This window comes from Cherax quadricarinatus, chromosome 19 (genome assembly GCF_038502225.1).
Source record: "Cherax quadricarinatus isolate ZL_2023a chromosome 19, ASM3850222v1, whole genome shotgun sequence".
NCBI classification, from domain to species: Eukaryota; Metazoa; Arthropoda; class Malacostraca; order Decapoda; family Parastacidae; genus Cherax; species Cherax quadricarinatus.
In genome coordinates, this window is record NC_091310.1 from 12801278 (window position 1) to 12815187 (window position 13910).

The following is a 13910-nucleotide window of genomic DNA, read 5'->3' on the forward strand; positions in this document are numbered from 1 at the left end:
ACTCATTCTTGAAAATATTTATCAAAAATATACCTCAAACAACAACTGAGAAATGACTGATTTATTGAAAATGCCCTTGTGGCCAAACTTTCTCTTATATGGGACTACATAAGGTTCTTTGGACACTTGGTGCCGAGAGAACAATGCTTATACTAATTATCGTTGAGTCCTTTTCTCTAAATAAACTTATCTTTATTTCACAAAAAATAAAGTTTGTTAGTTCCTGGAATATTGCAAAAAAAATCTGCCCTTTACTCCCACATAACTCCCAAAGTATTTGGAATATTTCCAAAATTTGGTCACCGAAAAATGGAGAAATCATTATTCTACAACTTTTGTGAGTATTATATTTTTTAACACTTCATTGCTTAGTTAATCTTAAGTTAATATTAAGCCTGCCCGTAATGCTATGCATTCAAGAGGCTTTGGCATACTGCATTTAACTGTATTCTTTTGTACTTCACTGTATCATGTTCAAATTAATAAATAAATAAATAAATAAATAAAATTTCTGAATATTAGAAATATTCCTCGGTAATTTCCATCTGTCGACACGTCCTCATTACTCAACACTGTCTGAATGAGTTAAACATTCACCTGAAACCTGCCTACTAAACTGACATTATTCACTGATTCCTCCTCTCTATTCCTTGAGTTCCTGTTATATTAATGTGTTTTAAAGTCTCCTAATCTACCCTCGTAAAAGAAAATGTGAAGCTTTGAGGGAATACTCTTCACATTACAGTCTAAATACCAAGGAGAGTATATGCACTCCACTGTTAGGAATTCTCAGTAAACAGTTACACAGAAGGCTATATGTGCTCTCCAATGGGCAAAATATGTAGGACGGGTTGTGAAAAACTCGTCAAATGCCCTCATGTCCTACCTACTAAATACTCAAGAAGCCATGTTGCGTAACGAGCTATTCGACGATTTTGTGTTGCGCCGTTGCTTATAGCTGCGCACGATGATTGCCTGTCCTAAATAACAGCTGAGAACTGCATGACCATCATGTTTTAAGAAAGAGGTTTCAATTTTGTTTCAATGACGGAATTGCTGGGAACAAAGACCTAAGCTTCTGCCCAGCTTGGAGGGAAATTGCAAGTACTAACATGATTAAAGATTACATTCGACTACTGTGCCATGTTACTTGAGTACTAATGTCGGGGTAATCTAATGTTCAGGAGCTTATCTTCTCAACATATAAGAGCGGGGAGAGAGGGTGCAAGGGACCTTGTATATACTTCCTACTTTGTCGCATGGGGCATTCTTGATCAACTAGTTTTTGACTCATTATTATTTAATACAATATATATGTAGTGAACTATTTCATTGTATCACCCAGCCTGGATAGATTTTCGTTGCCAGGCAAAATCAACACATTTTTCCAGGGAGACACATCCCTAGGTTTGGTCCTGTTGAAAGTCTTCCTAGCTGCCAATAACACCTCAATAAAATGCCTGTAATATCTGAATTTTGTTGTAAATTTAAATCTGTCAACACGATTGGTTAGAACATGCAAGAATGGAAGTTCGGCACCTATTTCCTGCTCAGTTTTAAACTTAATTGAGGGAGTTAAGCCACTGAGTAAGAACTCATCATTTTGATCTATCGGCTATGAAAAGAAAACATCTGCATTTCTAAACCGCTAGGCTTTACTTGGAAGAATATCTTTATGAAGTCTTGTTTCATGTTTAAATTGATTAGCAGATTGGAGAGATGATTTCCGAATGGAAATCCCTTGTTTTTGGGCATATTTATCTTTTGTATACAAACTTACAGTACCTAACCCACACATTTAGTTCAATAATCACATTCGTGTTCTTTTTAATATGTGCACCCGAAAACCTTCCTACCAAAAGAATTAGAAATTTAGCTAACCATTTTAGAGAGGTTATATGCAGCAGAACCCACTGAAGTTATAACTAGACGAGCCAGTTTCCCTGGTTTCTGTGTCTCCATCAATCCATACAGCTATGGAAGAGTTGCTACCCTGCTGGCAAATGTATTATTCATTAATCATTTCCTTACAGAAACGTTTTTAGGCATTTGTTAGAATGACAAACGACCTGGTCAGGGGAGTTCTTAATGTCCCATAGGTTCCATTATCACTCACTATATTGTTCCTCTTCTTTGAAAACTCCACTTTTTCTAAGATGACAAATAACTTAGATTGATTTGCTCTCATGAGACAGAAAATATGATAGTTACTGGACGGATTAGGCCTTGGAATAATTAAATGATTTTAAAGTCTTTTGCAAGTTTAGTTACTTTTCCATTAAAATTTTTAATTACAATTATTTGATCAGAAAAAAATAACAAATTATCAATATAATTCTTGCATCCCCAGGTCCGTGGTTCCAGGAGTCCATCTCTGTGACGTCAGGTGCTCCCACTTCCCTCTTCCCCCCCACACTCGCTCTTGCATCCCCAGGTCCGTGGCTCCAGGAGTCCATCTGTGTGACGTCAGGTGCTCCCCCTTCCCCACTTCCCCCACACACTCGCTCTTGTATCCCCAGGTCCGTGGTTCCAGGAGTCCATCTGTGTGACGTAAGGTGCTCCCCCATCCCCACTTCCCCTACACTCAACCTTGCATCAACAGGTCCGTGGTTCCAGGAGTCCATCTGTTTGACGTCAGGTGCTCCCCCTTCCCCACGTCCCCCCCCACACTCGCTCTTGCATCCCCAGGTCCGTGGTTCCAGGAGTCCATCTGTGTGACGTCAGGTGCTCCCCCTTCCCCACTTTCCCCCTCCCCATACTCGCTCGTGCATCCCCAGCTCCGTGGTTCCAGGAGTCCATCTGTGTGACGTCAGGTGCTCCCCCTTCCCGACTTCCCCCCCCACACTCGCTCTTGCATCCCCAGGTCCGTGGTTCCAGGAGTCCATCTGTGTGACGTCAGGTGCTCCCCCTTCCCCACTTCCCCCCCACACTCGCTCTTGCATCCCCAGGTCCGTGGTTCCAGGAGTCCATCTGTGTGACGTCAGGTGCTCCCCCTTCCCCACTTTCCCCCACACTCGCTCTTGCATCCCCAGGTCCGTGGTTCCAGGAGTCCATCTGTGTGACGTCAGGTGCTCCCCCTTCCCCACTTTCCCCCACACTCGCTCTTGCATCCCCAGGTCCGTGGTTCCAGGAGTCCATCTTTGTGACGTCAGGTGCTCACCCTTCCCCACTTCCCCCCCACCCCCAACCTTGCATCCCCAGGTCCGTGGTTCCAGGAGTCCATCTGTGTGACGTCAGATGCTCCCCCTTCCCCACTCTCGCTCTTGCATCCCCAGGTCCGTGGTTCCAGGAGTCCATCTGTGTGACGTCAGGTGCTCACCCTTCCCCACTTTCCCCCACTCTCAATCTTGCATCCCCATGTCCGTGGTTCCAGGAGCCAATCTGTGTGACGTCAGGTGCTCCCCCATTTCCCCCACACTCAACCTTGCATACCCAGGTCCGTGGTTCCAGGAGTCCATCTGTGTGACGTCAGGTGCTAACCCTTCCCCACTTCCCCCACACTCTCAGCCTTGCATCCCCAGGTCCGTGGTTTCAGGAGTCCATCTGTGTGACGTCAGGTGCTCCCCCTTCCCCACTTCCCCCACACTCTCAGCCTTGCATCCCCAGGTCCGTGGTTCCAGGAGTCCATCTGTGTGACGTCAGGTTCTCCCCCTTCCCCACTTCCCCCACACTCAGACCTTGCATCCCCACGTCCGTGGTTCCAGGAGTCCATCTGTGTGACGTCAATTGCTCCCCCTTCCCCACTTCCCATCCCCCACACTCGCTCTTGCATCCCCAGGTCCGTGGTTCAGGAGTCCATCTGTGTGACGTCTGGTGCTCCCCGTTCCCCGCTTCCCCCCCACACTCGCTCTTGCATTCCCAGGTCCGTGGTTCCAGGAGTCCATCTGTGTGAGGTCAGGTGCTCCACCTTCCCCACTTCCCCCACATTCAACCATGCATCCCCAAGTCCGTGGTTCCAGGAGTCCATCTGTGTGACGTCAGATACTCTCCCTTCCCCACTTCCCCCCCACGCATCCTTACATCCCCAGGTCCGTGGTTCCAGGAGTCCGTCTGTGTGACGTCAGATGCTCCCCCTTCCCCACTTCCTCCCCTCACTCGCATCCCCAGGTCCGTAGTTCCATGAGTCCATCTGTGTGACGTCAGATGCTCCCCCTTCATCACTTCCCCCCCTCACACTCGCATCCCCAGGTCCGTGGTTCCAGGAGTCCATCTGTGTGACGTCAGGTGCTCCCCCTTCCCCACTTTCCCCCCCACACACTCGCTCTTGCATCCCCAGGTCCGTGGTTCCAGGAGTCCATCTGTGTGACGTCAGGTGCTCCCCCTTCCCCCCAACACTCGCTCTTGCATCCCCAGGTCCGTGGTTCCAGGAGTCCATCTGTGTGACGTCAGGTACTCCCCCTTCCCCACTTCCCCCCCCACACTCAACCTTGCATCCCCAGGTCCGTGGTTCCAGGAGTCCATCTGTGTGACGTCAAATAATCTCCCTTCCCCACTTCCCCCACACTCAACCTTGTATCCCCAGGTCCATGGTTCCAGGAGTCCATCTGTGTGACGTCAGATACTCTCCCTTCCACACTTCCCCTACACTCAACCTTGCATCCCCAGTTCCGTGGTTCCAGGAGTCCATCTGTGTGACGTCAGATACTCTCCCTTCCCCACTTCCCTCACAGTCAACCTTGCATCTCCAGGTCCGTGGATCCAGGAGTCCAACTGTGTGACGTCAGATACTCCCCCTTCCTCACTTCCCCCACACTCAACCTTGCATCCCCAGGTCCGTGGTTCCAGGAGTCCATCTGTGTGACGTCAGATAATCTCCCTTCCCCACTTCCCCCACACTCAACCTTGCATCCCCAGGTCCGTGGTTCCAGGAGTCCATCTGTGTGACGTCAGATACTCTCCCTTCCCCACTTCCCCCACACTCAACCTTGCATCCCCAGGTCCGTGGTTCCAGGAGTCCATCTGTGTGACGTCAGATACTCTCCCTTCCCCACTTCCCCCACACTCATCCTTGCATCCCCAGGTCCGTGGTTCCTGGAGTCCATCTGTGTGACGTCAGATACTCTCCCTTCCCCACTTCCCCCCACACTCAACCTTGCATCCCCAGGTCCGTGGTTCCAGGAGTCCATCTGTGTGACGTCAGATACTCTCCCTTCCCCACTTCCCCCACACTCAACCTTGCATCCCCAGGTCCGTGGTTCCAGGAGTCCATCTGTGTGACATCAGATACTTCCCCTTCCCCACTTCCTCCACAATCAACCTTGCATCCCCAGGTCCGTGGTTCCAGGAGTCCATCTGCGTGACGTCAGATACTCCCCCCTTCCCCACTTCCTCCACAATCAACCTTGCATCCCCAGGTCAGTGGTTCCAGGAGTTCATCTGTGTGACGTCAGATACACCCCCTTCCCCACTTCCCCCACACTCAACCTTGCATCCCCAGGTCCGTGGTTCCAGGAGTCCATCTGTGTGACGTCAGATAATCTCCCTTCCCCACTTCCCCCACACTCAACCTTGCATCCCCAGGTCCGTGGTTCTAGGAGTCCATCTGTGTGACGTCAGATACACCCCATTCCCCACTTCCCCCACACTCAACCTTGAATCCCCAGGTCCGTGGTTCCAGGAGTCCATCTGTGTGACGTCAGATACTCTCCCTTCCCCACTTCCCCCACACTCAACCTTGCATCCCCAGGTCCGTGGTTCCAGGAGTCCATCTGTGTGACGTCAGATGTACCCCCTTCCCCACTTCCCCCACACTCAACCTTGCATCCCCAGGTCCGTGGTTCCAGGAGTCCATCTGTGTGACGTCAGATACTCTCCCTTCTCCACTTCCCCCACACTCAACCTTGCATCCCCAGGTCCGTGGTTCCAGGAGTCCTTCTGTGTGACGTCAGATACTAACCCTTCACAACTTCCCTCACACTCAACCTACCCTACCAAGGTCCGTGGTTACAGGAGTCCATCTGCGTGACGTCAGATACTCTCCCTTCCCCACTTCCCCCACACTCAACCTTGCATCCCCAGGTCCGTGGTTCCAGGAGTCCATCTGTGTGACGTCAGATACTCTCCCTTCCCCACTTCCCCCACACTCAACCTTGCATCCCCAGGTCCGTGGTTCCAGGAGTCCATCTGTGTGACGTCAGATACTCTCCCTTCCCCACTTCCCCCACACTCAACCTTGCATCCCCAGGTCCGTGGTTCCAGGAGTCCATCTGTGTGACGTCAGATACTCTCCCTTCCCCACTTCCCCCACACTCAACCTTGCATCCCCAGGTCCGTGGTTCCAGGAGTCCATCTGTGTGACGTCAGATACTCCCCCTTCCTCACTTCCCCCACACTCAACCTTGCATCCCCAGGTCCGTGGTTCCAGGAGTCCATCTGTGTGACGTCAGATACTCTCCCTTCCCGACTTCCCCCACACTCAACCTTGCATCCCCAGGTCCGTGGTTCCAGGAGTCCATCTGTGTGACGTCAGATACTCTCCCTTCCCCACTTCCCCCACACTCAACCTTGCATCCCCAGGTCCGTGGTTCCAGGAGTCCATCTGTGTGACGTCAGATACTCTCCCTTCCCCACTTCCCCCACACTCAACCTTGCATCCCCAGGTCCGTGGTTCCAGGAGTCAATTTGTGTGACGTCAGATACTCTCCCTTCCCCATTTCCCCCACACTCAACCTTGCATCCCCAGGTCCGTGGTTCCAGGAGTCCATCTGTGTGACGTCAGATACTCTCCCTTCCCCACTTCCCCCACACTCAACCTTGCATCCCCAGGTCCGTGGTTCCAGGAGTCCATCTGTGTGACGTCAGATACTCTCCCTTCCCCACTTCCCCCACACTCAACCTTGCATCCCCAGGTCCGTGGTTCCAGGAGTCCATCTGTGTGACGTCAGATACTCTCCCTTCCCAACTTCGCCCACACTCAACCTTGCATCCCTAGGTCCGTGGTTCCAGGAGTCCATCTGTGTGACGTCAGATCCTCTCCCTTCCCCACTTCCCCCATACTCAACCTTGCATCCCCAGGTCCGTGGTTCCAGGAGTCAATCTGTGTGACGTCAGATACTCTCCCTTCCCCATTTCCCCCACACTCAACCTTGCATCCCCAGGTCCGTGGTTCCAGGAGTCCATCTGTGTGACGTCAGATACTCCCCCTTCCCCACTTCCCCCACACTCAACCTTGCATCCCCAGGTCCGTGGTTCCAGGAGTCCATCTGTGTGACGTCAGATACTCTCCCTTCCCCACTTCCCCCACACTCAACCTTGCATCCCCAGGTCCGTGGTTCATGGAGTCCATCTGTGTGACGTCAGATACTCTCCCTTCCCCACTTCCCCCACACTCAACCTTGCATCCCCAGGTCCGTGGTTCCAGGAGTCCATCTGTGTGACGTCAGATACTCCCCCATACCCCACTTCCCCCACACTCAACCTTGCATCCCCAGGTCCGTGGTTCCAGGAGTCCATCTGTGTGACGTCAGATACTCCCCCTTCCCCACTTCCCCAACACTCAACGTTGCATCCCCAGGTCCGTGGTTTCAGGAGTCCATCTGTGTGACGTCAGATACTCTCCCTTCCCCACTTCCCCCACACTCAACCTTGCATCCCCAGGTCCGTGGTTCCAGGAGTCCATCTGTGTGACGTCAGATACTCTCCCTTCCCCACTTCCCCCACACTCAACCTTGCATCCCCAGGTCCGTGGTTCCAGGAGTCCATCTGTGTGACGTCAGATACTCTCCCTTCCCCACTTCCCCCACACTCAACCTTGCATCCCCAGGTCCGTGGTTCCAGGAGTCCATCTGTGTGACGTCAGATACTCTCCCTTCCCTACTTCCCCCACACTCAACCTTGCATCCCCAGGTCCGTGGTTCCAGGAGTCCATCTGTGTGACGTCAGATACATCCCCTTCCCCACTTCCCCCACACTCAACCTTGCATCCCCAGGTCCGTGGTTCCAGGAGTCCATCTGTGTGACGTCAGATACTCTCCCTTCCCCACTTCCCCCACACTCAACCTTGCATCCCCAGGTCCGTGGTTCCAGGAGTCCATCTGTGTGACGTCAGATACATCCCCTTCCCCACTTCCCCCACACTCAACCTTGCATCCCCAGGTCCGTGGTTCCAGGAGTCCATCTGTGTGACGTCAGATACTCTCCCTTCCCCACTTCCCCCACACTCAACCTTGCATCCCCAGGTCCGTGGTTCCAGGAGTCCATCTGTGTGACGTCAGATACTCTCCCTTCCCCACTTCCCCCACACTCAACCTTGCATCCCCAGGTCCGTGGTTCCAGGAGTCCATCTGTGTGACGTCAGATACTCTCCCTTCCCCACTTCCCCCACACTCAACCTTGCATCCCCAGGTCCGTGGTTCCAGGAGTCCATCTGTGTGACGTCAGATACTCTCCCTTCCCCACTTCCCCCACACTCAACCTTGCATCCCCAGGTCCGTGGTTCCAGGAGTCCATCTGTGTGACGTCAGATACTCTCCCTTCCCCACTTCCCCCACACTCAACCTTGCATCCCCAGGTCCGTGGTTCCAGGAGTCCATCTGTGTGACGTCAGATACTCTCCCTTCCCCACTTCCCCCACACTCAACCTTGCATCCCCAGGTCCGTGGTTCCAGGAGTCCATCTGTGTGACGTCAGATACTCTCCCTTCCCCACTTCCCCCACACTCAACCTTGCATCCCCAGGTCCGTGGTTCCAGGAGTCCATCTGTGTGACGTCAGATACTCTCCCTTCCCCACTTCCCCCACACTCAACCTTGCATCCCCAGGTCCGTGGTTCCAGGAGTCCATCTGTGTGACGTCAGATACTCTCCCTTCCCCACTTCCCCCACACTCAACCTTGCATCCCCAGGTCCGTGGTTCCAGGAGTCCATCTGTGTGACGTCAGATACTCTCCCTTCCCCACTTCCCCCACACTCAACCTTGCATCCCCAGGTCCGTGGTTCCAGGAGTCCATCTGTGTGACGTCAGATACTCTCCTTCCCAACTTCCCCCACACTCAACCTTGCATCCCTAGGTCCGTGGTTCCAGGAGTCCATCTGTGTGACGTCAGAAACTCTCCCTTCCCCACTTCCACCACACTCAACCTTGCATCCCCAGGTCCGTGGTTCCAGGAGCCCATCTGTGTGACGTCAGATACTCTCCCTTCCCCACTTCCCCCACACTCAACCTTGCATCCCCAGGTCCGTGGTTCCAGGAGTCCATCTGTGTGACGTCAGATACTCTCCCTTCCCCACTTCCCCCACACTCAACCTTGCATCCCCAGGTCCGTGGTTCCAGGAGTCCATCTGTGTGACGTCAGATACTCTCCCTTCCCCACTTCCCCCACACTCAACCTTGCATCCCCAGGTCCGTGGTTCCAGGAGTCCATCTGTGTGACGTCAGATACTCTCCCTTCCCCACTTCCCCCACACTCAACCTTGCATCCCCAGGTCCGTGGTTCCAGGAGTCCATCTGTGTGACGTCAGATACACCCCCGTCCCCACTTCCCCCACACTCAACTGTGCATCCCCAGGTCCGTGGTTCCAGGAGTCCATCTGTGTGACGTCAGATACTCTCCCTTCCCCACTTCCCCCACACTCAACCTTGCATCCCCAGGTCCGTGGTTCCAGGAGTCCATCTGTGTGACGTCAGATACTCTCCCTTCCCCACTTCCCCCACACTCAACCTTGCATCCCCAGGTCCGTGGTTCCAGGAGTCCATCTGTGTGACGTCAGATACTCTCCCTTCCCCACTTCCCCCACACTCAACCTTGCATCCCCAGGTCCGTGGTTCCAGGAGTCCATCTGTGTGACGTCAGATACACCCCCTTCCCCACTTCCCCAACACTCAACCTTGCATCCCCAGGTCCGTGGTTCCAGGAGTCCATCTGTGTGACGTCAGATACTCTCCCTTCCCCACTTCCCCCACACTCAACCTTGCATCCCCAGGTCCGTGGTTCCAGGAGTCCATCTGTGTGACGTCAGATACACTCCTTCCCCACTTCCCCCACACTCAACCTTGCATCCCCAGGTCCGTGGTTCCAGGAGTCCATCTGTGTGACGTCAGATACTCTCCCTTCCCCACTTCCCCCACACTCAACCTTGCATCCCCAGGTCCGTGGTTCCAGGAGTCCATCTGTGTGACGTCAGATACTCTCCCTTCCCCACTTCCCCCACACTCAACCTTGCATCCCCAGGTCCGTGGTTCCAGGAGTCCATCTGTGTGACGTCAGATACTCTCCCTTCCCCACTTCCCCCACACTCAACCTTGCATCCCCAGGTCCGTGGTTCCAGGAGTCCATCTGTGTGACGTCAGATACTCTCCCTTCCCCACTTCCCCCACACTCAACCTTGCATCCCCAGGTCCGTGGTTCCAGGAGTCCATCTGTGTGACGTCAGATACTCTCCCTTCCCCACTTCCCCCACACTCAACCTTGCATCCCCAGGTCCGTGGTTCCAGGAGTCCATCTGTGTGACGTCAGATACTCTCCCTTCCCCACTTCCCCCACACTCAACCTTGCATCCCCAGGTCCGTGGTTCCAGGAGTCCATCTGTGTGACGTCAGATACTCTCCCTTCCCCACTTCCCCCACACTCAACCTTGCATCCCCAGGTCCGTGGTTCCAGGAGTCCATCTGTGTGACGTCAGATACTCTCCCTTCCCCACTTCCCCCACACTCAACCTTGCATCCCCAGGTCCGTGGTTCCAGGAGTCCATCTGTGTGACGTCAGATACTCTCCCTTCCCCACTTCCCCCACACTCAACCTTGCATCCCCAGGTCCGTGGTTCCAGGAGTCCATCTGTGTGACGTCAGATACTCTCCCTTCCCCACTTCCCCCACACTCAACCTTGCATCCCCAGGTCCGTGGTTCCAGGAGTCCATCTGTGTGACGTCAGATACTCTCCCTTCCCCACTTCCCCCACACTCAACCTTGCATCCCCAGGTCCGTGGTTCCAGGAGTCCATCTGTGTGACGTCAGATACTCTCCCTTCCCCACTTCCCCCACATTCAACCTTGCATCCCCAGGTCCGTGGTTCCAGGAGTCCATCTGTGTGACGTCACATACTCTCCCTTCCCCACTTTCCCCACACTCAACCTTGCATCCCCAGGTCCGTGGATCCAGGAGTCCATCTGTGTGACGTCAGATACTCTCCCTTCCTCACTTCCCCCACACTCAACCTTGCATCCCCAGGTCCGTGGTTCCAGGAGTCCATCTGTGTGACGTCAGATACTCTCCCTTCCCCACTTCCCCCACACTCAACCTTGCATCCCCAGGTCCGTGGTTCCAGGAGTCCATCTGTGTGACGTCAGATACTCTCCCTTCCCCACTTCCCCCACACTCAACCTTGCATCCCCAGGTCCGTGGTTCCAGGAGTCCATCTGTGTGACGTCAGATACTCTCCCTTCCCCACTTCCCCCACACTCAACCTTGCATCCCCAGGTCCGTGGTTCCAGGAGTCCATCTGTGTGACGTCAGATACTCTCCCTTCCCTACTTCCCCCACACTCAACCTTGCATCCCCAGGTCCGTGGTTCCAGGAGTCCATCTGTGTGACGTCAGATACACCCCCTTCCCACCTTCCCCCACACTCAACCTTGCATCCCCAGGTCCGTGGTTCGAAGAGTCCATCTGTGTGACGTCAGATACTCTTTCTTCCCCACTTCCCCCACACTCAACCTTGCATCCCCAGGTCCGTGGTTCCAGGAGTCCATCTGTGTGACGTCAGATACTCTCCCTTCCCCACTTCCCCCACACTCAACCTTGCATCCCCAGGTCCGTGGTTCCAGGAGTCCATCTGTGTGACGTCAGATACTCTCCCTTCCCCACTTCCCCCACACTCAACCTTGCATCCCCAGGTCCGTGGTTCCAGGAGTCCATCTGTGTGACGTCAGATACTCTCCCTTCCCCACTTCCCCCACACTCAACCTTGCATCCCCAGGTCCGTGGTTCCAGGAGTCCATCTGTGTGACGTCAGATACTCCCCCTTCCCCACTTCCCCCACACTCAACCTTGCATCCCCAGGTCCGTGGTTCCAGGAGTCCATCTGTGTGACGTCAGATACTCTCCCTTCCCCACTTCCCCCACACTCAACCTTGCATCCCCAGGTCCGTGGTTCCAGGAGTCCATCTGTGTGACGTCAGATACTCTCCCTTCCCCACTTCCCCCACACTCAACCTTGCATCCACAGGTCCGTGGTTCCAGGAGTCCATCTGTGTAACGTCAGATACTCTCCCTTCCCCACTTCCCCCACACTCAACCTTGCATCCCCAGGTCCGTGGTTCCAGGAGTCCATCTGTGTGACGTCAGATACTCTCCCTTCCCCACTTCCCCCACACTCAACCTTGCATCCCCAGGTCCGTGGTTCCAGGAGTCCATCTGTGTGACGTCAGATACATCCCCTTCCCCACTTCCCCCACACTCAACCTTGCATCCCCAGGTCCGTGGTTCCAGGAGTCCATCTGTGTGACGTCAGATACTCTCCCTTCCCCACTTCCACCACACTCAACCTTGCATCCCCAGGTCCGTGGTTCCAGGAGTGCATCTGTGTGACGTCAGATACACCCCCTTCCCCACTTCTCCCACACTCAATCTTGCATCCCCAGGTCCGTGGTTCCAGGAGTCCATCTGTGTGACGTCAGATACTCTCCCTTCCCCACTTCCCCCACACTCAACCTTGCATCCCCAGGTCCGTGGTTCCAGGAGTCCATCTGTGTGACGTCAGATACTCTCCCTTCCCCACTTCCCCCACACTCAACCTTGCATCCCCAGGTCCGTGGTTCCAGGAGTCCATCTGTGTGACGTCAGATACTCTCCCTTCCCCACTTCCCCCACACTCAACCTTGCATCTCCAGGTCCGTGGTTCCAGCAGTCCATTTGTGTGACGTCAGATACTCTCCTTTCCTCACTTCCCCCACACTCAACCTTACATCCCCAGGTCCGTGGTTCCAGGAGTCCATCTGTGTGACGTCAGATACTCTCCCTTCCCCACTTCCCCCACACTCAACCTTGCATCCCCAGGTCCGTGGTTCCAGGAGTCCATCTGTGTGACGTCAGATACTCTCCCTTCCCCACTTCCCCCACACTCAACCTTGCATCCCCAGGTCCGTGGTTCCAGGAGTCCATCTGTGTGACGTCAGATACTCTCCCTTCCCAACTTCCCCCACACTCAACCTTGCATCCCCAGGTCCGTGGTTCCAGGAGTCCATCTGTGTGACGTCAGATACTCTCCCTTCCCCACTTCCCCCACACTCAACCTTGCATCCCCAGGTCCGTGGTTCCAGGAGCTCATCTGTGTGACGTCAGATACACCCCCTTCCCCACTTCCCCCACACTCAACCTTGCATCCCCAGGTCCGTGGTTCCAGGAGTCCATCTGTGTGACGTCAGATACACCCCCTTCCCCACTTCCCCCACACTCAACCTTGCATCCCCAGGTCCGTGGTTCCAGGAGTCCATCTGTGTGACGTCAGATACTCTCCCTTCCCCACTTCCCCCACACTCAACCTTGCATCCCCAGGTCCGTGGTTCCAGGAGTCCATCTGTGTGACGTCAGATACTCTCCCTTCCCCACTTCCCCCACACTCAACCTTGCATCCCCAGGTCCGTGGTTCCAGGAGTCCATCTGTGTGACGTCAGATACTCCCCCTTCCCCACTTCCCCCACACTCAACCTTGCATCCCCAGGTCCGTGGTTCCAGGAGTCCATCTGTGTGACGTCAGATACTCTCCCTTCCCCACTTCCCCCACACTCAACCTTGCATCCCCAGGTCCGTGGTTCCAGGAGTCCATCTGTGTGACGTCAGATACTCTCCCTTCCCCACTTCCCCCACACTCAACCTTGCATCCCCAGGTCCGTGGTTCCAGGAGTCCATCTGTGTGACGTCAGATACTCTCCCTTCCCCACTTCCCCCACACTCAACCTTGCATCCCCAGGTCCGTGG